Source organism: Oncorhynchus tshawytscha, linkage group LG05 (genome assembly GCF_018296145.1).
Source record: "Oncorhynchus tshawytscha isolate Ot180627B linkage group LG05, Otsh_v2.0, whole genome shotgun sequence".
Classification (NCBI taxonomy): domain Eukaryota; kingdom Metazoa; phylum Chordata; class Actinopteri; order Salmoniformes; family Salmonidae; genus Oncorhynchus; species Oncorhynchus tshawytscha.
Window position 1 is genome coordinate 39,366,870 of NC_056433.1, and position 22,978 is coordinate 39,389,847.

At 41.6% G+C, this 22,978-nt stretch overlaps 1 protein-coding gene across 1 annotated transcript in view; it reads left to right on the forward strand.

Annotated features, from left to right (window-relative positions):
* LOC112232945 (sterile alpha motif domain-containing protein 5-like) overlaps nt 1–22,978 on the forward strand; it is a 71,817-nt gene that overhangs the window by 19,882 nt on the left and 28,957 nt on the right. The window lies entirely within an intron of this gene.

Below are 22,978 nucleotides of genomic sequence, written 5' to 3' on the forward strand. Positions count from 1 at the left end.
TTACAAGTGCAATAAAGGAAGGCTATTGTGTGCAGTAAATTCAAGATATCATGTGAGTAAGTGTGAGCAAGTGTGGTCAAACCAAGACTCTTCCAATAATGGCTTCACACTAATAATTAAACTAATAATGCTCTGGTTATTGTACACAAATGGGTCTTTTGGCTCTAACATTCCGGCCCCTAATTGTAAAATGCACACAATGCATAATCAATTACCTAAAATATTTAAAGTAGAGCCCATAACAACAAAAACTATACTGCATCAGAGCCTAATCGTAATTCATAATTGTCTAAGGTCCTATATCGACCTAGATGTATGGTTGTATGTGGGTGCGTGTCGGTGAAAAATCCATAGTTCATGAGCTCGACATCTTGGGTTGCATGTCACTTAAAGATGGGGGTTGGAGCTCAACATCAGACTTTTTTCATAGGCTTACTCTGCCTCAATGAGCAGACAGAGCTTGGTGATGGGCCTGGCTAAAATGCTAGTCTTTGTCTTAACTAAGACGCTCCGGACGAGGCCTTTAGTTCTTGGTAGGGCCTTCAGAATAAATGTCAGTTGGCCGGAGCGATGTGGATGGGTAGCCAAGGTTAGCTCAGGCTGCTAGCAGCCCCAAACCATCCCCGCCATCATCACCAAATAGCCATCTGTTGCCCCATAACCCATGATATGCAGGAGTCATAAAAGGGGTTGTATTGTACAAAAAGTATGTCTATTTCCTCTCTCTGGCTGAGCAGCATATAGTGTCTAATTAGCATGTCTGGGCTGAAAATTGCTCTGGTCTCCCACAACACCAATTTGGTCTGATAATAAAATGACAGAATAAACAAACTCAGCCACTTGCCAAGTCCTTGTAGAGACAGGAGAACAAACATCAGAGATGATGAACAAGACCAGAAGACTGCTATATAAAAACATAAACCACTAAGTGTTAAGGCTTAGTTCTGCTTCCTCATTTCATTTTCCTCTCCTCACAAAATGCATGTCATGTCAGGTTGCCTGGCTGTATGATAATTGGTTAATGGCAGGTTTTGGGAATTGAGGTGTTATGGAAAATAAATAGGCTAACTGTGCGTTAACTGTTTTGTGTTTCTGGAGAATAAATAGCACTTTGTTGAAAAATATTCCACCTCTGGAATTTCCATAGAAATTCAACTGTCTCATTTTGGAATTTTAAACGACTGTTGGCAACTGCTGGCGTTTCCTTGGCAACTGTGTGGAAGATACAGTAGATATCTATGGAGAATACTGTTGGTTAATAAATATTATAATACAGTATATAATAATATAATAAAAATATATGCCATTTAGCAGACGCTTTTATCCAAAACTACATGCATACACATTTTACGTAGAGGTGGTCCTGGGAATATTACATACTATCCTAGCATTGCAAGCACCATGCTCCGATTGAACTACAGAGGACCACCTTTAAAAAGTGCTCAGCCAACGAAATTATCACAACGTGTGTCCATTTAGCAATTTCCTGCCTTCTGCCCCCTAGTTACCGGTCTGTGATATTTTGTGTGACAAATACAATTTGATTTGATTTGATTATACAATTTGGTCAAATTTCCTTATCATTTGTAACTGCCTGAATTGTATTAAATCAAATAGCTACCCTGTTCTCCACCATAATACAGTCTCTCTCTCTCTCATCTGTAAGCCCCATGTCTGTGTGGTTAGGAAGTGGAAGTTAAACACAGTGAGATGCCCCCATTGTTTGGCTGCAGGCTGATGGAGCCACATGTCCTTTCCCTAGTGCTGTGTTTTGGTGCTCTCTGTTTCCGTCAATTCACAATCACAGCTACGGTGAGAGGAGAGGGACAAACAAAGACCAGGGAGAGGTGTGTCAAGAACAATCAGGTGTACACCTGGTAGAAGATCAAGTAGGTTCTGAATACCGATGTGTAGAAAAATAACTATAATTAGGTGCAGCAGGTTTCAGGTAGGGTAAATGTGTTTTTAATTTAATAGTATGAGGGTGTAACCAGTAACCCAATAAAGGAAATATGGTGGGCAGTCATACACTGTATGTCTCTGAGTCCTATTTGAACATTCACTGCCTGTTCTTGCGTGCTTGCCAAGCAGAATTACAGAGAGTTTTGCTCAAAGTGTTCCTGCTTTGTAGTTGACACGTTGAGTGCAAGGGTCATTTTGGAGCCGGTTTCTGTGAAGTGGAAAATAGATGAGGGCAGTTCATGTTGACTCTTCAGGTAGTGTGGCCACTTGGTCGTCATGGCCACCCTCGACTTGTGAGTCATATCATGCCAAGGCAGATGATGTAGGCAAACTGCTGTGGTAGTTGACGCCTTTAACATTTTCACGTGTGAGTTCCAAATATCTCGAACGGTCACCCCAGAATTTTATGGCCGTAATATCAGAATGCACTCACTGTTCCAAAATATGATTAGTACGCAACAGGACAGTTAACCTGCGCTGCCTTCAAACCAAGGCACAGTGCCTGCTAATTATCTATCAACTTGTCAATTTCAAATATTTTTGTAACAAGTTTTATTTTCTAACATCAGTTTAAATTTAGGTGTGTTCCACCTCTGCATTCATTCACATAGAAGTAGCCCATTTCACTGTTGCGGACAATTCATGTTTGAGGCTTCACTGAGCCATACAAACTTCTCTCTTCGACAAGAGCCCAAGCACTTCCCCAGTGTTTCCCCGTATCAAGTATGCAGACATTTGCAAATCTACAGTCAGAACAGAACAAAAATTTTCCCCCTGGCACATTTTGCGGCTGGTGCCACCATTGCCTTCATTGTTGTTTTCCTTACTAATAATAACTTTGGACATGTGTACATTCCTATCAAAGTATGTGTGGAGCATAATGCATTTACTGTTTTATTCACGTTTTTAAGTTCTGGTGACAAATCATGCATTCCAGTTCTTGTAAAGACTGTAATGGGCAAATATAATATGTGTAAAATACTTTTTGGGAGGTTGTACTGATTATGATGAACTAATGCTGAGCTAAATACCAGCTATGTCTGGCACCATGTTTGCTGACATCATACAATGCATTCTGGTTGTCATATAAATGTCTGTCTGACCAAAGATGTTAAAACAAAATGAGGTGAAGTGATGGCAATCCTGTTTAGCTTTCACGCTATGGTTAAGCTAGGCATTAGGCCTCTATTTGGCTGGTGATCTGTGAGGTGATAACATTTCATTTGCTTTGTGATTTGTCAAAAACTGTAAACGACTTGTCAAGTAATTTGCTCCGGTTCTTGTATACACTGTAACAAGTACATTGAAGATTTGCAATATGCTGAAAAGCAGCCAAACTATGTTCATATTTTTCAGGCAATGGGCACAGCCATCTTTGACTTTGACTTTGTTTATATGAGTTTTATAGTGAATAGCAGTCTGGGATTAGGACGTTTTCGCTTGTCAAACATAAACAAACATAGCTGCCATCATAAAGATGTTAGCTGCTGTTAGTTTAGCTTTTCTAAACAACATTACAGTGCTTACCAGAGATGTGGTACATTGTAAGTCTCGCTGTTAGGTCGCTAACTTATGTTTAGTTTTTTAGCTAATAGCCGGAGCAGTTTAATTGCAAAACCAACGGCATAAAGAAATAACCTACATGGGTACAAAACCCGACGCACACCAGTAAACATGTGCACAAGCAATTATAACAAACAATTCCACACAAAGACATGGGGGGGGACAGAGGGTTAAAAACACAACTCTTAATGAGGGAAATGAAAACCAGGTGTGTAGGAAAACAAGACTAAAGAAATGGAAAATGAAAAGTGGATCGACGATGGCTAGAAGACTGGTGACGCCAACCGCCGAAAACCGCCCGAACAAGGAGAGGAACCGACTTCGGCGGAAGTCGTGACAGTGATGCTTGGATGATGAACTTCGCATTTATTTTTTACAATAAAATATTACATTTTTATTTTATTTCATTTCACCTTTATTTAACCAGGTTGGCTAGTTGAGAACAAGTTCTCATTTACAACTGCGACCTGGCCAAATTGAGGAATAAAGTTGTGAAGACCTTTATTTCCCATCAGTACAAAACTTTGTTCAGGTACTTTTTAGACAAGAATGCTGTTTCGCCGTGTTTGTTGCATCATACGTTCTGTTGCTACTCTCCAATCACATATTTACGATGGTACGCTGCAGGGACACCCCCAACAATGATCACAAATATGTGATCGCACGCATCAAAGGGTTAAAGTTGTTCAATAGGCCCAGGGGATATCAGGAAATTTCATCAGTTAATATGACAAAACAATAATAATAATTGGCACAACACCACGCTGTTTTATGATGGAATATCTGTCTCTCTATTCCTTTGTCTCTCTCTCTGTTTCTCAAGCTCTCTCTTTTTCTCTCTTACTCATGCACATACACACGCACACTAAAATCCCAAATGAACTAACACCTATGGTAATGAATAGCTATCTGCGAGGCTAAACTGCACCCCTGGAGAAATGAGTCTGTTATGTGTGTGACTGTGTGTGAGTCCCAGTGTGAAATCTTTTCTTCCCACATGGGCTAATGCCTTCCTCCCAGTGGGATGGACTGTAAAGAGCCATTATGCTCACCTCAGCACTAAAACACACAGGCAGAGAGAGGATGGACACACTGGGCTTTAGATCCAACGTGCTGCTATTCAAGGAGTGGAGCATTACATTTCAAACAGCACCATATATTCTCTCTCTCTATTCCTGTTATATACTGTATAAAGACACTTAGCTCCCATTCACTCTCAGTACTTAAAGTCCTGACCCAATGAACAAGCTACTGTATGCCGTAAGTGCCTAAACCGGTGCTTGGTTTCGAACATATGGGTTTTGTACTGTAGATCTTTCCTAGGTTTTAAGTACAGTATCATGGTAGATACTCATTGCTGCATGGCATCATCTTTTGTAATCGTAAACCTTTGTGGATTAGCCCTGATGCTTAGAGTGGTGGATTTCTCATGTCTCATGTCCATAGCCTTCTGTACAGTCATCGTCTGGTCTTCCAGCTCTGTGTGTCAGGCACTGGGAGATGAGCCTCCTAGAACAATGTGGGAAGGACCGATGCTGGGGATGAGAAGCAGGTATGGGGAGTCAAACATTTAATAGGAACAGACCTGTAACAGGACAGAAACAGCATCAGCACACGGGTATACAAGGACATATGAACATTAATGCAGAAGCCGGGAACAGAGCGGGGAACCAGACAGAAATAGGGAAGGTAATGACAGAGGTGATTGAGTCCAGGTGAGGGAGGAAGGCAGGTGTGCGTAATGATGGCAGGAGTGAGCAAGGCTGGGGAGCCTGGCGTCCTGGAGCTCGAGGGGGGAAGAGCGGGAGCAGCTGTGACAAATGGGAAGGTTCTGGGAATGCAATTATGGCCTGCTGTACTGTGGTCTGAGTGATAATTTGGGAGGGAATTGTAATAATTTCTGAGGGAGAGATAGAGAGAGATTGAAAGACACACATACAGCCAGAGAAAGAATTGATAGTTCTCCAGACAGGAATGCATGTTACAGGCAAGTCACAGATTTCAAATGAAAATGATTAAACTGTCTCCTTCTCTGTATTCAACACTTGTATACTACCACTTATACCCCTCATATCCCCCCTCTGTGCAAGACAGCTGTATCCATGACAACAAACAAACAGACACATGCAAACACACAGATATGCACACACACACAAACTCATTGACACCCTCATACATAGATGAATTGATCTTGGACAAACACACCAATCAAAGTAAATGAGATTGGCACAAACACACACACATACAGCTCTTCTCCAGCCTGCCTCTTAGGGAGGTACATGTACGTATGAAGAATTTCAGTCATCTTTCTCCCACTCCTCCTGCTGCTAGGCCGCTTCCCACACGAAGCCCAGCCTCCTGTCACTCAAGGAAACTGCAGTGTTGTTCGACCACGCAGTTTCTTCTTCTGCAGTCTGCATGGTCAGATACACTACCGTTGAAAAGTTTGGGGTCACTCAGAAATGTCCTTGTTTTTTAAAGAAAATCAAATGTTACGTCCATTAAAATAACATCAGAACTACAGTGTAGCGTTTTTCTTATTTTGGTGAATTACAACAGGTAATTTAAATTGATTTTTATTTGGATTTCATGTAACACACATGCACAAAATAGTCCAAATTTGTCAAGTGAAATGAAAAAAATCACTTGTTTCAAAAAATTTGAATAAATAAAAAACGGAAAAGTGGTTGAAGCCCCTAAATAAGATCTGGTGCAACCAAATACCTTCAAAAGTCATAATTATTAGCTAAATAAAATCCACCTGTGTGCAATCTAAGTGTCACATGATCTGTCAAATGATCTGTCAAATGATCTCAGTATATGATGATTTTACCTGTATTCATAATCTCAGCAGACCTGTTCTAAAAGGCCCCAGAGTCTGCAACACCACTAAACAAGAGGTGTAACAGTATAATTCTCGACCGTCCCCTCGCCCATACCCGGGCGCGAACCAGGGACCCTCTGCACACATCAACAACAATCACCCACGAAGCATCGTTACCCATCGCTCCACAAAAGCCACGGCCCTTGCAGAGCAAGGGGAACTACTACTTCAAGGTCTCAGAGCAAGTGACGTCACCGATTGAAACGCTATTTATGCCGAACCACCGCTAACTAAGCTAGCGTTTCACATCCGTTACAGGGGCATCACCAAGCAAGCGGGAACCATGAAAACCGAGGAGCTCTCCAAACACATCAGGGACAAAGTTGTGGAGAAGTACATATCAGTGTTGGGTTATAAAAAAAATATCCAAAACTTGTGCACCGGGGCCTCCCACTCCTCTTTCTATTCTGGTTTGAGCCAGTTTGCGCTGTTCTGTGAAGGGAGTAGTACACAGCGTTGTACGAGATCGTCAGTTTCTTGGCAATATCTCGCATGGAATAGCCTTAATTTCTCAAAATAATTGAATAGATTGACGATTCTGACCATTTTGAGCCTGTAATCGAACCCACAAATGCTGATGCTCCAGATACTCAACTAGTCTAAAGAAGGCCAGTTGTATTGCTTCTTTAATCAGCACAACTGTTTTCAGCTGTGCTAACATAATTGCAAAAGGGTTTTCTAATGATCAATTAGTCTTTTAAAATTGTAAACTTGGATTAGCTAACACGACGTGGCATTGGACACAGGAGTGATGGTTGCTGATAATGTGCATCTGTGTGCCTACAGTATGTAGATATTCCATTAAAAATCAGCCATTTCCAGCTACAATAGTCATTTACAACATTTACAACATTAACAATGTCTACACTACATTTATGATCAATTTGATGTTATTTTAATGGACAAAAAAATGTGCTGTTCTTTCAAAAACAAGGACATTTCTAAATGACCCCAAACTTCTGAACGGTAGTGTATGTGGGAACTCCTTCAAGACTGTTGGAAAAGCATTCAAGGTTGAGAGATTGCCAACAGTGTGCAATGATGTCATCAAGGCAAAGGGTGGATATTTGAAGAATCTCAAAATCTTAACACTTTTGTTATTATGTGTGTTACTATGTGTTATTTCATAGTGTTGATGTCTGCACTATTATTCAACAATTTAGAAAATAGTACAAATAAAGAAAAACCCTGGAATGAGTAGGTGTTCTAAAACTTTTGACCGGTAGTGTATGTGGATGACTCAACATTATACATGTCAGCAACTGAAATGACTGCAACTCTTAACAAAGAGCTGCAGTTAGTTTCGGAATGGGTAGCAAGGAATGTTAGTCCTAAATATTTCCAAAACTAAAAGCATTGTTTTTGTGACAAATTATTCACTAAACCCTAAACCTCATCTACATCTCGTAATGAATAATGTGGAAATTGAGCAAGTTGAGGTGACTAAACTGCTTGGACTATCCCTGGATTGTATAAACTGTCATGATCAAAACATATTGATACAACAGTAGCTAAAATGGGGAGAAGTCTGTCCATGAGAAAGCACTGCTCTGCCTTCTTAACAACACTATCAATGAGGCAAGTCCTACAGGCCCTAGTTATGTCACACCTATACTATTGTTCAGTGGGGACTTGGGAAAATTGCAGTTGGCACAAAACCGGGCCGCACGGCTGGCCCTTAAAAGTACACGGAGAGCTAACATTAATGACATGCATGTCAATCTCTCATGGCTCAAAGTGGAAGAGAGATTGACTTCATCACTACTTCTTTTTGTATGAGGTGTTGGCAAGCTGAATGTACCGAGCTGTCTGTTTAAAATACTTGCACACACCTCGTACACCCATGCATACCCCACAAGACATGCCAACAGAGGTGTCTTCAATGTCCAGAACGGACTCTGGGAGGCACACAGTACTACATAGAGCCATGACTACATGGATCTCTATTCCACATCAGGTAACTGATATAGACAGGTATAGACACATGCATACGCATGCATTGTGATATTGTTGTATGGTGGTATCAAGCGTTTTGTATTGTAGATATGTAGTAGTGTACTAATGTTATATGTTGTACTGTTTTATATGTAATGTAAGTGCTTTAATATGTTTGGACCCCAGGAAGAGTAACTGCTGCCGTGGCTACTTTTAAGAATCTCAAATATAAATATATTTTGATTTGTTTAACACATTTTTGGTTACTACATGATTCAATATGTGTTATCTCATAGTTTTCATGTCTTCACTTTGATTTTACAATTTAAAAAATAGTAAATATAAAGAAAAGCCCTGGAATGAGTCGGTGTTTCCAAACTTTGACTGGTACTGCATGTGGCAGGGACTCCAGACAATTAGGGATTAAAGGGAAAACCAGCCACATCCCAGACACCGATGCCTCATTCCCAGACAAGGTAAACACCTTCTTTTCCCACTTTGAGGAAAACACAGTGCCCGCCGTTGCTTCCAGAGGCAGACGATTTTTACGTGCTACTCACGTCAGCACTCAGTGGTCCCGTTCTGTGAGCTTGTGTGGCCTACCACTTTGCGGCTGAGCCATTGTTGTTCCAAGATGTTTCCACTTTACAATAAAAGCATTTACAGTGCCTTGCAAAAGTATAAAACCCTCTTGGCGTTTTTCCTGTTTTATTGCATTACAACATGTAATTGAAATATATTTTTATTGGGATTTCATGTAATTGACTTACGAAAAAGTGGTGTGTGCATATGTATTCACCCTCTTTGCTATGAAAACCCCTAAATAGGATCGGGTGCAACCAATTACCTTCAGAATTCACATAATGATTTAAATAAAGTCCACCTGTGTGCAATCTAAGTGTCACATGATCTGTCACATGATCTCAATATATATACACCTGTTCTGGAAGGCCCCAGAGTCTGCAACACCACTAAGCAAGGGGCACCACAAACCGAGTTCTCCAAACAGGTCAGGGACAAAGTTGTGGAGAAGTACAGATCAGTGTTTCTGATAAAAAAATGATCAGAAACTTTGAACATCCCAAAGAGAACCATTAAATCCATTATTAAAAAATGGAAAGAATATGGCTCCACAACAAACCTGCCAAGAGAGGGCCGCCCACCAAAACTCATGGACCAGGCAAGGAGGGCATTAATCAGAGAGCCAACAAAGAGACCAAAGATAACCCTGAAGGAGCTGCAAAGCTCCACAGCGGAGATTGGAGTATCTGTCCATAGGACGACTTTAAGCCGTACACTCCACAGAGCTGGGCTTTACGGAAGAGCGGCCAGAAGAAAGGCATTGCTTAAAGAAAAAAATAAGCAAACACGTTTGGTGTTCGCCCAAAGGCATGTGGGCAACTCCCCAAACATATGGAAGAAGGTACTCTGGTCAGATGAGACTAAAATTGAGCTTTTTGACCATCAAGAAAAATGCTATGTCTGGAGCAAACCCAACACCTCTCATCACCCCGAGAACACCATCCTCACAGTAAAAGCATGGTGGTGGCAGTATCATGCTGTGGGGATGTTTTTCATAGGCAGGGACTGGGAAACTGGTGAGAATTTAAGAAATGATGGATGGCGCTAAATACAGGGAAATTCTTGAGGGAAATCTGTTTCAGTCTTCTAGAGATTTGAGACTGGGACGGAGGTTCACCTTCTAACAGGACAATGACCCTAAGCATACTGCTAAAGCAACACTCGACTGGTTTAAGAGGAAACATTTAAATGTCTTGGAATGGCCTAGTCAAAGCCCAGACCTCAATCCAATTGAGAATCTGTGGTATGACTTAAAGATTGCTGTACAGCAGTGGAACCCATCCAACTTGAAGGAGCGAGCTGGAGCAGTTTTGCCTTGAAGAATGGGCAAAACTCCCAGTGGCTAGATGTGCCAAGCTTATAGAGACATACCCCAAGAGACTTGCAGCTGTAATTGCTGCAACAGGTGGCTCTACAAAGTATTGCCTTTGGGGGGGTGAATAGTTATGTACGCTCAAGTTCAGTTAATATTGGCTTATTTCTTGTTTGTTTCACAATAAAAAATATTTCAATTTTCAAAGTGGTAGGCATGTTGTTTAAATCAAATGATACAAATCCCCCCAAAATCTATTTTAATACCAGGTTGTAAGGCAACAAAATAGGAAAAATGCCAAGGGGGATGAATACTTACGCAAGCCACTGTACAGTTGACCGGGCCAGCTCTAGCAGGGCAGATGTTTGATGAACTGACTTGTTGGATAGGTGGCATCCTATGATGGTGCCACGTTGAAAGTCACTGAGTTCTTCAGTAAGGTCATTCTACTGCAAGCGTTTGTCTATGGAGATTGCATTGTTGTGTGCTCGATTTTATACATCTGTCAACAACGGGTGTGGCTGAAATACTTTTGTATAGATCACTAATACAGTCTTAATAATTTATCCGTGGAGCTAAAATCCTCTGTTGACACAGAAATGTAAAGTTGTGTATAGTCTGCATAGCAGTGAAAAATCAATGATAACACTGATAATGATGCCAAGGGGTAACATACAGTATTTTCCTTGGTTGACACAGACATGCTCAGGAAAGTGATATCACAACTTAAGCCTTCTACCGGTCTTCTTGATCCTACCCCCACTACCTTTTTCAAAACAGTTTTTAATTAAATTTCTGAAGTGCAAGCTATTGTTAATCACAGGCACTTTCCCCACAGAACTACTATACTGAAGAAAAGTAATCTAGATTCTTACGCTCTTAGCCATTTTCGGGCAATTCTCCAACCTTACATTCTTAAGCAAAATTCTAGAGAAATAGGTTTTCAAAACACCTAAAATATTGTTTAAGTGACAAACAATGTTCCCTCTAAACTGCGCACGTGCACGACCGCGCCCCTCTTCCAGGATTTCTGCGCAGATGAAATGCCAGGCTGTGCAAAGACACAAGATTTTGAACATCAATGAGGTCGCCCCTTTAGTTTGCACTATTACAGTGGCTCCCAAACTTTTTATAGTCTCGTACCCCTTCAAATATTCAACCTCCAGCTTTGTACCCCCTCTAGCACCAGGGTCAACGTACTCTCAAATGTTGTTTTTTTGCCATCATTGTAAGCCGGCCACGCACACCTCATATGATACATTTGTTAAACATAAGAATGAGTGTGAGTTTATGTCACAACCCGGCTTATAGGACCAGGACACAAATAAAAATGTAATAATAATCAATAATTTTGCTCTTTATTTAACCCTCTTACATGTAAAAACATATTTGTTCATCAAATTGTGAATAACTCCCCACAGGTTAATGAGAAGGGTGTGCTTGAAAGGATGCACATAACTCTGCAATGTTGGGTTGTATTGGATACTCTGCAATGTTGGGTTGTACTAAATCATTTCCCACACGTGTCACATTCTGACCTTAGTTCCTTTGTTTTGTCTTTGTTTTAGTATGGTCAGGGCGTGAATTGGGGTGGGCAGTCTGTTTGTTTTGATGTGGTATTTTGCGTTTGGCCTGGTATGGTTCTCAATCAGAGGCAGGTGTCGTTAGTTGTCTCTGATTGAGAATCATACTTAGGTAGCTTTTTCCCACCAGTGTTTCGTGGGTGATTGTTTTCTGTGTCTGTGTGTTCCACACGGAACTGTTTCGGTTTTCATTTCTGTCTTTCAATGAGTTATTTTGTATTTTCGTGTTCAGTGATTTTGTTCATTAAAACATGACGAACACGTACCACGCTGCATATTGGTCCGATCTCATACTCCTCGTCAGAGGAGGACGAATCCCGTTACAGTCTGCGCCTGTATTTAGCCTCCATGCTAGTGAGGGCTGAGAACCACTCTCATATTGGTACGTGTTTGCAAAGGGCATCAGTGTCTTAACAGCGCGATTTCCCAAGGCAGGATACTCCGAGTGCAGCCCAATCCAGAAATCTGGCAGTGGCTTCTGATTAAATTAAATTTTCACAGAACCGCTTGTTGCAATTTCGATGAGGCTCTCTTGTTCAGATATCGGTAAGTGGACTGGAGGCAAGGCATGAAAGGGATAACTAATCCAGTTGTTTGTGTCATCCGTTTCACGAAAGTACCTGTGTAATTGCACACCCAACTCACTCAGGGGCTTCGCTATATCACATTTGACATTGTCCGTTGAGTTCATTGGCACACAAAAAATCATACAATGATGGAAAGACCTGTGTGTTGTCCTTGTTAATTGTCCTTGTTAATGCAGAGAGAGAAGAGCTCCAACTTCTTAATCACAGCCTACATTGAATATGATTGCAGAGAGTCCCTGTAATCCTAGCTTCAGATCAATCAAAAAACATCACCCAGATAGGCCAGTCGTGTGAGGAACTCGTCATCATGCAAGCAGTCAGACAAGTGAACATTATGGTCAGTAAAGAAACTTTAAGCTTGTCTCCCAATTCAAAAACACGTGTCAATGCCCCTTGATAACCAGCACACTTGTATGTATGTTGTAAAAGCGTTACATTGTCGCTGCCCGTATCATTGCATAATGCAGAAAATACATGAGAGTTCAGGGGCCTTGATTTAATAAAGTTAACCATTTTCACTGTGGTGCACAAAACGTATTGGCAGCAAGAGCCTCTCGGTAGATGCTGCAGTGTACCCAAGTGGTGTAGGGGGTAACTGATTGCAAGCGCGTTACCACGTCACTTTGTCTCCCTGTCATGGCTTTTGCTCCATCAGTACAGATACCAACACATCTTGACCACCAAAGTCCAATTGATGTTACAAAACTGTCCAGTACTTTGAAAATACCCTCTCCTGTTGTCCTGGTTTCCAGTGGTTTGCAGAAGAGAATGTCTTCCTTAATTGACCCCTCATAAACGTAACGGACATATACCAGGAGCTGTGCCAGGCCCGCCAAGTCTGTTGACTCATTCAGCTGTAATGCATAGAATTCACTGGCTTGAATGCTAAGCAGTAATTATTTCAAAACATCTCCTGCCATGTCACTGATGTGTTGTAAAACAGTGTTTAAAACAGTGTTTGATAAAGTTGATAATGTTGTCCGTATAGTTTTTTGGTCCTTTTCCCCCAGTATTGTCCCAGCCATATCTGCGCAGCAGGATAATATGGAGCTTGCATGTCTTAGCCACTCAGTAGCTCACCATACAAGATGCTTCTAGCCCCTTCTTATTAATAGTATCTGTTGCTTTTATACATGTCTTACTACGCGAAAGTCGTCTTAATTCTCGCTCATGGCATGTTTTGTTTCTAAATGTCTGCACAAGAGTGAAGGTTTCATCAAGTTGTGAGATAGTACTTTTCCACATATAACACACTGTGGCTGAGGAAAGGCATTACTCCCATTATAAGTGAAGCCCAAATCAATGTAGTTCTCATCACATTTGCCCCTCTTCAATGGTCCAACATCCCTGTCTGTTGTTCGGTGTTTTCCCGGGTAAGGGGGCAGTAGCTGTTCGGCTGCATCAGATTCACAACTGTCAGTGTCCATGCTAGCTGGGCTAACAACAAATGTAGAATTACTGATGCTAGCGTTGGATGTGCTCGTGGTAGCAGAACAACTTGTGTTGTTGACAGGTGCAGGTATAGTACTGCTGATAGTAGTAGAACTTACCAGTAGAGCTGGTGTGTGTCTCTATGGAAGCAGGTCTTACTTTTTTTAACCAACAGGGAACTCAGGTGTGCAAAAAACCTCACCCAAATGTGTAGCTTCGTTGGAAAATATAAATGGACTGTTTATAAATGTAAACATTGTGCGTACCTCTGGGGGAATCAACATTATATCAATGCAACAAACCAAAACAAATCAAATTTTGCAAGATTGAAGTCTGTGATTTTGTTGTCGACAGAGCCAGAGTGCAACCGAGTAGAATTCTATTTGCTGGGGTAGCCCACAAGCGGTCTTTCAGTCATATGAGAGTGAATGCTCTTTTCAGATCAAAGCACATTTGTTGTCATTAGTCCAGTTATAGATGAGTATAGGTCAACAATGGGAAGGTACTGCTTCCTACAAGAGCACACCACATGTAGGCTAAATTTCAAGCTGTCTTTGAAAAGCCAGTCAGGTAAATAAAATTACTTCGCCACCATGTCCTATTTATTGCCTTACCTCCCTTATCTTACCTCATTTGCACACACTGTATATATACTTTTTTTTCTACTGTATTATTGACTGTATGTTTTATTCCATGTGTAACTCTGTGTTGTTGTATGTGTCGAACTGCTTTGCTTTATTCTTGGCCAGGTCGCAGTTGTAAATGAGAACTTGTTCTCAACTAGCCTACCTGGTTAAATAAAAGTGAAATATATATATATATATATATATATATATATATTTTTTAAATCAAAGATAAAAATAGCTTATGTCTTATTAAAGGGTCAGTGTTGTATTTTAAGACAGGCTTGAATATACAAATAAGCCAATAGGCAGAGGGTAGCCTACATTGTCTAATTCTCAGTATGGTAATAATAATTAATTTAATTTTGTAAAGTGGTTTCTTGCATCACACAACACAATGTAATTTACAAAACCTACAGTATTTGGCCCATGGTGTTACAAACCAAGTACAAAATAATGAATTCATATCATGCCCTTCATTATGTAAAGACATGCAATGTAGGCCTGCATTGAACACCACACATACTGTAGGTTACTGAAGGCTATATCATAGAAATCAAAAGCTATTTCCACGTGAAAATGTTATGGGATTTACTCCATTGGTTCTGTTGGTAGGCCTACTTTATGCTCAAAATAGCCACAATATACTTTTGGCTACTGTCTAAAACTGTAAGGGTACAGCCTCAATGTTCACTGTAAACGTGCACCGGAAGTTCAAAATAATCACAATGTACAAGTTTCCACTCACAAGACCAAACATTTGCTCACTGATCCCAAAAATGTTAGGGAACTGCAAGAAGAATTACAATCTGGTTTTCGTGCCCAAAACAGCACAGAGATATCCTTAGTTAAAGCAATAAATGATCTTAGAGATGCCAAACAGATGCCAAACAGCTCTCTGTCCTTCTACTGTTGGATTTAAGTGATGCATTCGACACTGTTGACCATGATGTCTTTCTGGACAGACTGGAGAGGTGGTTTAGGACCTATTTAACCGGTCAAGTGTTTTTTTTGTCAGCCTTGGTGAACATAAATCAGAAAAAAATACATTTCACGTGGGCATTCCACAAGGTTCAATTTTGGTTATGGTATTGCTCAGTTTATATTAAATGGTAACACGAGAGGTGGCCAGAGATACTTATTCTCTTCCCTGTACTAGCGAGGGTGTTTAAAACATTTTTGTAGTCCTCCTGCAGTTCCTCAGATTGCTTAATGAGTGACGATGGTGGTTGGTCAGAACCTTGGGCAGGAGGGAATTCATGTCATTGACACTGGTTTCTGGGTGACAGTGGACCTTGGTCGGTCAACAGACCGTAGGCAGGCCAAAATCTGTCACCATCAAGCTGCCCATAATGATGGTGGTCATGATGGAATCATTCTCTACGGCCACCACACCTGGACTGTGGTGTCCGTGGGGGAGGGTGCCACTGGGTGGACGCCTTCTGTTGGTATAAACCCAGGATCCGCGCTGACTCCCGAGGCTGCTAGCTCCGTCTCAAGCGGGAGCAAAGCTGTTTAATGTCTGGATCTTCTCGGATAGATGAAAGGTGTTCAGACTGCCTCCCCGATCTCCTATGCCTTGCGAGTGCCCAGTCTCCCAGTCTCCCATCTCTCATCGTCCGCTTTGCTAAAGGAGGCATGTAAAACTGAGGTTTGTTTTGCCTGGGTTACAGCAAGGTTGGTGTACTTAGAAAGCAGTTTATCCTTTTCTCACAGCCGAGCTAAACTCCAGAGGATCTCTTCCTTAAGATGTTTGATAGGGGAGCATTTAAGGCAGACAAATCCCTGTCCATTTCCCATTTACACATTATCTTCATCTTGTGATTGTTTGGAAATCAGCTCACACCTGAAGGCTTTGTGCCCAGCCGTGGATTAAAACACTGGTGGGCTAACACTGCTAGCGTTAACTTGCTCCGTTTTCATGATGGCTAGCAGCTAACTGCTACTTAACAGGAATCCGAGACACAAACTGTCAGAGATATGTGTATAGGTGGCAGGGAAGTCAGGCGCAGGAGAGTCAAACGGAGTGTAAAATGGAGTCTTTTAATATATGTCCAAGTAACATGCTCCATAACACTAAATAGAAAAATGAATATAAACAAATATGGGTTCGAAGACCCGTCGCGCACCTATACAAAAAACACTACACTGACAATAAACAATCTCTGACAAAGACATGAGGGGAAACAGAGGGTTAAATACACAACAGGTAATGAATGGGATTGAAAACAGGTGTGTGGGAAGACAAGACAAAACCAATGGAAAATGAAAAATGGATCAATGATGGCTAGAAGACCGGTGACGTCGAACGCCGAGCACCGCCCGAACAAGGAGAGGCAACGACTTCGGCAGAAGTCGTGACACAAACTTGCGGTCCCAGCCATAAAGGCTGACCTTGTCGCGGAATCAGTAGTAATACATACTTTTAGCTATGATTAAAAACTATTTAATGAAAACTAATTAAAAACACAAACCGAGTGTAGATAAGACACTGCTCTGTTGCACGCTCTGATGACATCTGTTGCGTGATGACATGAAAACTCCCTCCTCAGGAGGCTGAAGAAATTTGGCTTGGCCCATAGCACCTTCACAAACTTCTACAGATGCACCATTGAGAGAATCCTGTCGGGCTTTAGCACCATCCGCAACTGCAGGGCTCTCCAGAGCGTGGTGTGGTCAGCCCAACACATCACTGGGGGCACATAGACTGCCCTCAAGGACATCCACAGCACCCAGTGTCACAGGAAGACTGGAGCCACGGCCTGTTCACCGTGCTACCATCTAGAAGGTGGAGGCAGTATAGGTGCATCAAAGCTGGGACCGAGAGACTGAATAACAGCTACTATCTCCAGGCCATCAGAATGTTAAATAGTCACCACTAGCCGGCCTCCGCCCAGTACCCTGCCCTGAAATGTAGTCACTGTTACTAGTCGGCTACCACCTGGTACTCAACCCTGCGCCTTAGAGACAGCTACCCTATGTACCTAGTCATTGAACATTGGTCACTTTAATAACGCGTACTGTTTTACCCACTTCATATGTATATACTGTATTCTAGTCAAGGCTCATCCTATACAACTACTGCTGTACACACCTTTTCTATTCATACTCTGTCCATAATGTTTATACACACCATCATATATATACTTATCGGTTTATTAGGTACGCCCATCTAGTACTGAGTCAGATCCACCTTTGCCTGCAGAACAGAGAACAGCCTGACTTCTTCAAGGTATTCTATAAGGTGTCGGAACTGTTCCACTGAGATGTTGGTCCAGGCTGACGTGATGGCGTTTCTGCAGATTGGACGGTGGTACATTCATGCTGCAAACAGCCCGTTCCGTCTCATCATGAAGATGCGCCTTTACGTTGAGGTCTAGGGAATGCAGAGGCGACTCAAGTAAACTGAACTGGCTGTCATGTTCCAGGCAATGTTTTTCCACTCCTCAATTGTCCATCACTGGTGCCCACTGGAGCTGCTTCTTCTAGTTTTTAGCTGATAGGAGTGGAACCCGGTGTGGTTGTCTGCTGCAATAGCCCATCAATGACAATGATCGACGAGTTGTGCATTCCGAGATGTTGTTCTGCACACCACTATTGTAATGCAACTATCATGCCCTGACCTTAGAGAGCCTTTTTATGTCTCTATTTTGGTTTGGTCAGGGTGTGATTTGGGTGGGCATTCTATGTTCTTTATTTTATTTTTTTTTCTGGCCGAGTGTGGTTCCCAATCAGAGGCAGCTGTCTATCGTTGTCTCTGATTGGGAATCATACTTAGGCAGCCCTTTTCCCTCCTTCTGTGTGGGATCATGTTCTTTTGTTTGTGTGCAGGTAGTTTGCACAACGAAGCTGTTCTGTCGTTGTAATCTTTTGTCTTTTCTTTTTCAAATCAAATCAAATCAAATTTTATTTGTCACATACACATGGTTAGCAGATGTTAATGCGAGTGTAGCGAAATGCTTGTGCTTCTAGTTCCGACAATGCAGTAATAACGAACAAGTATTCTAACTAACAATTCCAAAAAACTACTGTCTTATACACAGTGTTAGGGGATAAAGAATATGTACATAAGGATATATGAATGAGTGATGGTACAGAGCAGCATAGGCAAGATACAGTAGATGATATCGAGTACAGTATATACATATGAGATGAGTATGTAAACCAAGTGGCATAGTTAAAGTGGCTAGTGATACATGTATTACATAAGGATGCAGTCGATGATAGAGTACAGTATCTACGTATGCATATGAGATGAATAATGTAGGGTAAGTAACATTATATAAGGTAGCATTGTTTAAAGTGGCTAGTGATATATTTACATCATTTCCCATCAATTCCCATTATTAAAGTGGCTGGAGTAGAGTCAGTGTCATTGACAGTGTGTTGGCAGTAGCCACTCAATGTTAGTGGTGGCTGTTTAACAGTCTGATGGCCTTGAGATAGAAGCTGTTTTTCAGTCTCTCTGACCCAGCTTTGATGCACCTGTACTGACCTCGCCTTCTGGATGACAGCGGGGTGAACAGGCAGTGGCTCGGGTGGTTGATGTCCTTGATGATCTTTATGGCCTTCCTGTAGCATCGGGTGGTGTAGGTGTCCTGGAGGGCAGGTAGTTTGCCCCCGGTGATGCGTTGTGCAGACCTCACTACCCTCTGGAGAGCCTTACGGTTGAGGGCGGTGCAGTTGCCATACCAGGCGGTGATACAGCCCGCCAGGATGCTCTCGATTGTACATCTGTAGAAGTTTGTGAGTGCTTTTGGTGACAAGCCAAATTTCTTCAGCCTCCTGAGGTTGAAGAGGCGCTGCTGCGCCTTCCTCACGATGCTGTCTGTGTGAGTGGACCAATTCAGTTTGTCTGTGATGTGTATGCCGAGGAACTTAAAACTTGCTACCCTCTCCACTACTGTTCCATCGATGTGGATTGGGGGGTGTTCCCTCTGCTGTTTCCTGAAGTCCACAATCATCTCCTTAGTTTTGTTGACGTTGAGTGTGAGGTTATTTTCCTGACACCACATTTTCTAATGTTTCACTTCGTTAATAAATTATGTGGAACTCAAAGAACTCTGCGCCTTGGTCTCATCCTACCGACGACACCCGTTACAGCGACGTTATTTGTCTGTTTGTAGCCCGCCTGTTTGCTTGGACGATTCTTTCCATTCTCCTTCGACCTCTCTCATCAACGAGATGTTTTCGCACAGACCTACTGGATGTTTTTTTTGTTTGTTGCACCATTCTCGATAAAACCTAGACACTGTTGTGTGTGAAAATCCCAGGAGGGTGGCCGTTTCCGAGATAATGGATCCAGCGAACCTGGCTCTGATGATCATTCCACATGCTCGAATTTGCATAGGTCATTTGTGAACGGGGTGGTATACCTATATTTGAATGTGTATACAGTATATTTGTATTCTGGACTCTGACATTGCTCGTCCTGATTTTATTTTTTATTTCTGCTTATTGTCTTGTATTGTTAGGTATTACTACACTGTTGGACAACAATTTTGCTGCACCTACAATATCATCTGGAAAATATTTGTAGGCAACCAATACAATTTGATTTGATTAGCTAGCTTTCTAAATGTACTAAGAGTTAGAGCAAACGTAGCTATCTAATAGACGTGGTAAAAAGGTCAATGGCACTGACCAAAACAATGGAAATGCGTGTGGGGAAGATGCAGTGGAGGAAATATCACGAATCTCCTCATTGCCCACCAGCAAAATTTGCCTACATTTAGGCTATTGTTTATATGTGTTTTTCTCACTATGTTGGGGTAAAAATCTGAGTATAATGCTTGTGTGGTTGTCAACACCAAGATGTGTTCATTTCATCATCACCAATCAACTGCATTACAGTCCAAACATGACTTTGACTACCACCACTACCGCTAGCTATGCTACCAGCTCATACGATCTGGAGATTTGCATTTAGCATTGTGCCCACTCTGGTATTGGCTACGTGGGCGCAGTTGACTATGGAGCACGCATAGCCTACATTATTTTTCAAACTGCAGCCAAGCATCGATAATTATGTCACTAGAAGTAGATATTTATTGGAAAGGAGCATCAAGCTCACCACCTTGCACTTTCACCACCCTGTGAAGTTCATCATAACTTGTTTCATCTGTAGTTTGTTTTGACGGTTATTATATCAATATTTGCGCATAAGTGTTTCAACCGACATTTTTTGAATAATTAATTTTACAGACACAAAAGATCTCACCTTGTCTAGACAATTTTATTTTGTCGACATTTGGAAAGTTTACAGAAAGATTCTCTTTAATGGCCTTTTTGAGGCTCAAATGCCTGCCTTAGAAAATGTTTTTCACCCTCAGAATTATTCCCTTCCTTTTGCTTCCCCCTCCCTCTCTCTCTAAAAAGGCCTGCTTGGAATTTAAAGGCCCATCAGGTCCTTGATGGGATGAAGGCCTTTTTCTCCACCTGTGATTCAACACCCAATTATAAATGTAGGGGATGATTATACTGAATGTCTAATTTAATCAAGCAACAAGGGCATTTTTCAGTATGTACGCTGCAGTTAGAGCGCACTTTCAATGTGCCAGCTTGAAGTGCGTGTGGGTATGAAATATGACCTTGTTTTTACATCTCAGAGAGGATTCCTGTTTCAATATGCATGGATGCAGCGATGGCAAAACAGAATCTGTAATTGTAATTAGGAGAGTTGCAATTAGTATGCTGTGATTGGTTGGGAGAGGGAGAATAAGACCAAGAGAAATCTCCACCAATGAGGTTATCAGCTGATGCAATGTATGGTAATGTCTGTCTCTACTGGAGATAAGGGGATAATGCAACCTTCAATCACAATGGGTGAATACTATTAATCACTCAAACAGGGACTCTATTATAAACAGTAGATAGTGAGACAATTCTGAATGTTGAGTTATAGGCCTATGAATCAGTGGTAGACACATGGCGATCCTTCTCATTGTCCAATGTAGATCAAATTTCCTTCATCAGTAGGTCTGGATGGTGGATGTGCAATAAGGGAATACAATAGTAGAGAATGATTCATCCTGTTTTTATGCAATACTGTAGCAACATTTATGTTTACTTACAGTGGCTTGCGAAAGTATTCACCTCCTTTTTGGAGGGTTTGTATCACTTGATTTACACAACATGCCACCACTTTCAAGATGCAAAATATGTTTGATTGTGAAACAAACAAGAAATAAGACAAAAAACAGATACTTTGTAGAGGCACCTTCTGCAGCAATTACAGCTGCAAGTCTCTTGGGGTAAGTCTCTATAAGCTTGGCACATCTAGTCACTGGGATTTTTGCCCATTCTTCAATGCAAAACTGCTCCAGCTCCTTCAAGTTGGATAGGTTCCGCTGGTGCACAGCGATGCTGAAGTCATACCACAGATTCTCAAGACATTTAAATGTTTACCCTTAAACCAGTCATTGTCCTGCTGGAAAGTGAACCTACATCCCAGTCTCAAATCTCTGGAAGACTGAAACAGGTTTCCCTCAAGAATTTCCCTGTATTTAGCGCCATCCATCATTCCTACAATTCTAACCAGTTTCCCAGTCCCTGCCAATGAAAAACTTCCCCACAGCATGATGCTGCCACCACCATGCTTCACTGTGGGGAGGGTGTTCTCAGGGTGATGAGAGGTGTTGGGTTTGCGCCAGACATAGTGTTTTCCTTGAAGGTCAAACATTTTAGTTTCATCTGACCAGAGTATCTTCTTCCATATGTTTGGAGAGTCTCCCAGATGAACACCAAATGTGTTTTCTTATTTTTTTCTTTAAGCAATGACTTTTTCTGGCCACTCTTTCATAAAGCCCAGCTCTGTGGAGTGTATGGCTTGAAGTGGTCCTATGGACAGATACTCCAATCTCCGCTGTGGAGCTTTGCAGCTCCTTCAGGATTATCATTGATCTCTTTGTTGCCTCTCTGATTAATGCCCTCCTTGCCTGGTCCATTAGTTTGTTGTGGTGTCATATTCTTTCCATTTTTTAATAATGGATTTAATGGTGCTCCGTGGGATGTTCAAAGTTTTGGATATTTTTTTACAACCCAACCCTGATCTGTACTTCTCCACAACTCTGTCCCTGACCTGTTTGGAGAGCTCCTTGGTCTTCATGGTGCTGCTTGCTTGGTGGTGCTGCTTGCTTGGTGGTGCTGCTTGCTTGGTGGTGCTCCTTGCTTCGTGGTGTTGCAGACTCTGGAGCCTTTCAGAACAGGTGTATATATACTGAGATCATGTGACAGATCATGTGACACTTAGATAGCACACATGTGGACTTTATTTAACTAATTATGTGACTTCTGAAGGTAATTGGTTGCACCAGATCTTATTTAGGGGCTTCATAGCAAATGGGGTGAATACATATGCACACACCACTTTTGTGTGTTTTAAAAATATTTTTAATTCTTTGAAACAAATTTTTTTTTTTATTCTACTCCACCAATTTGGACTATTTTGTGTATGTCAATTACATGAAATCCAAATAAAAATCTGTCTAAACCAGAGGTTTCAATGCAACATAATA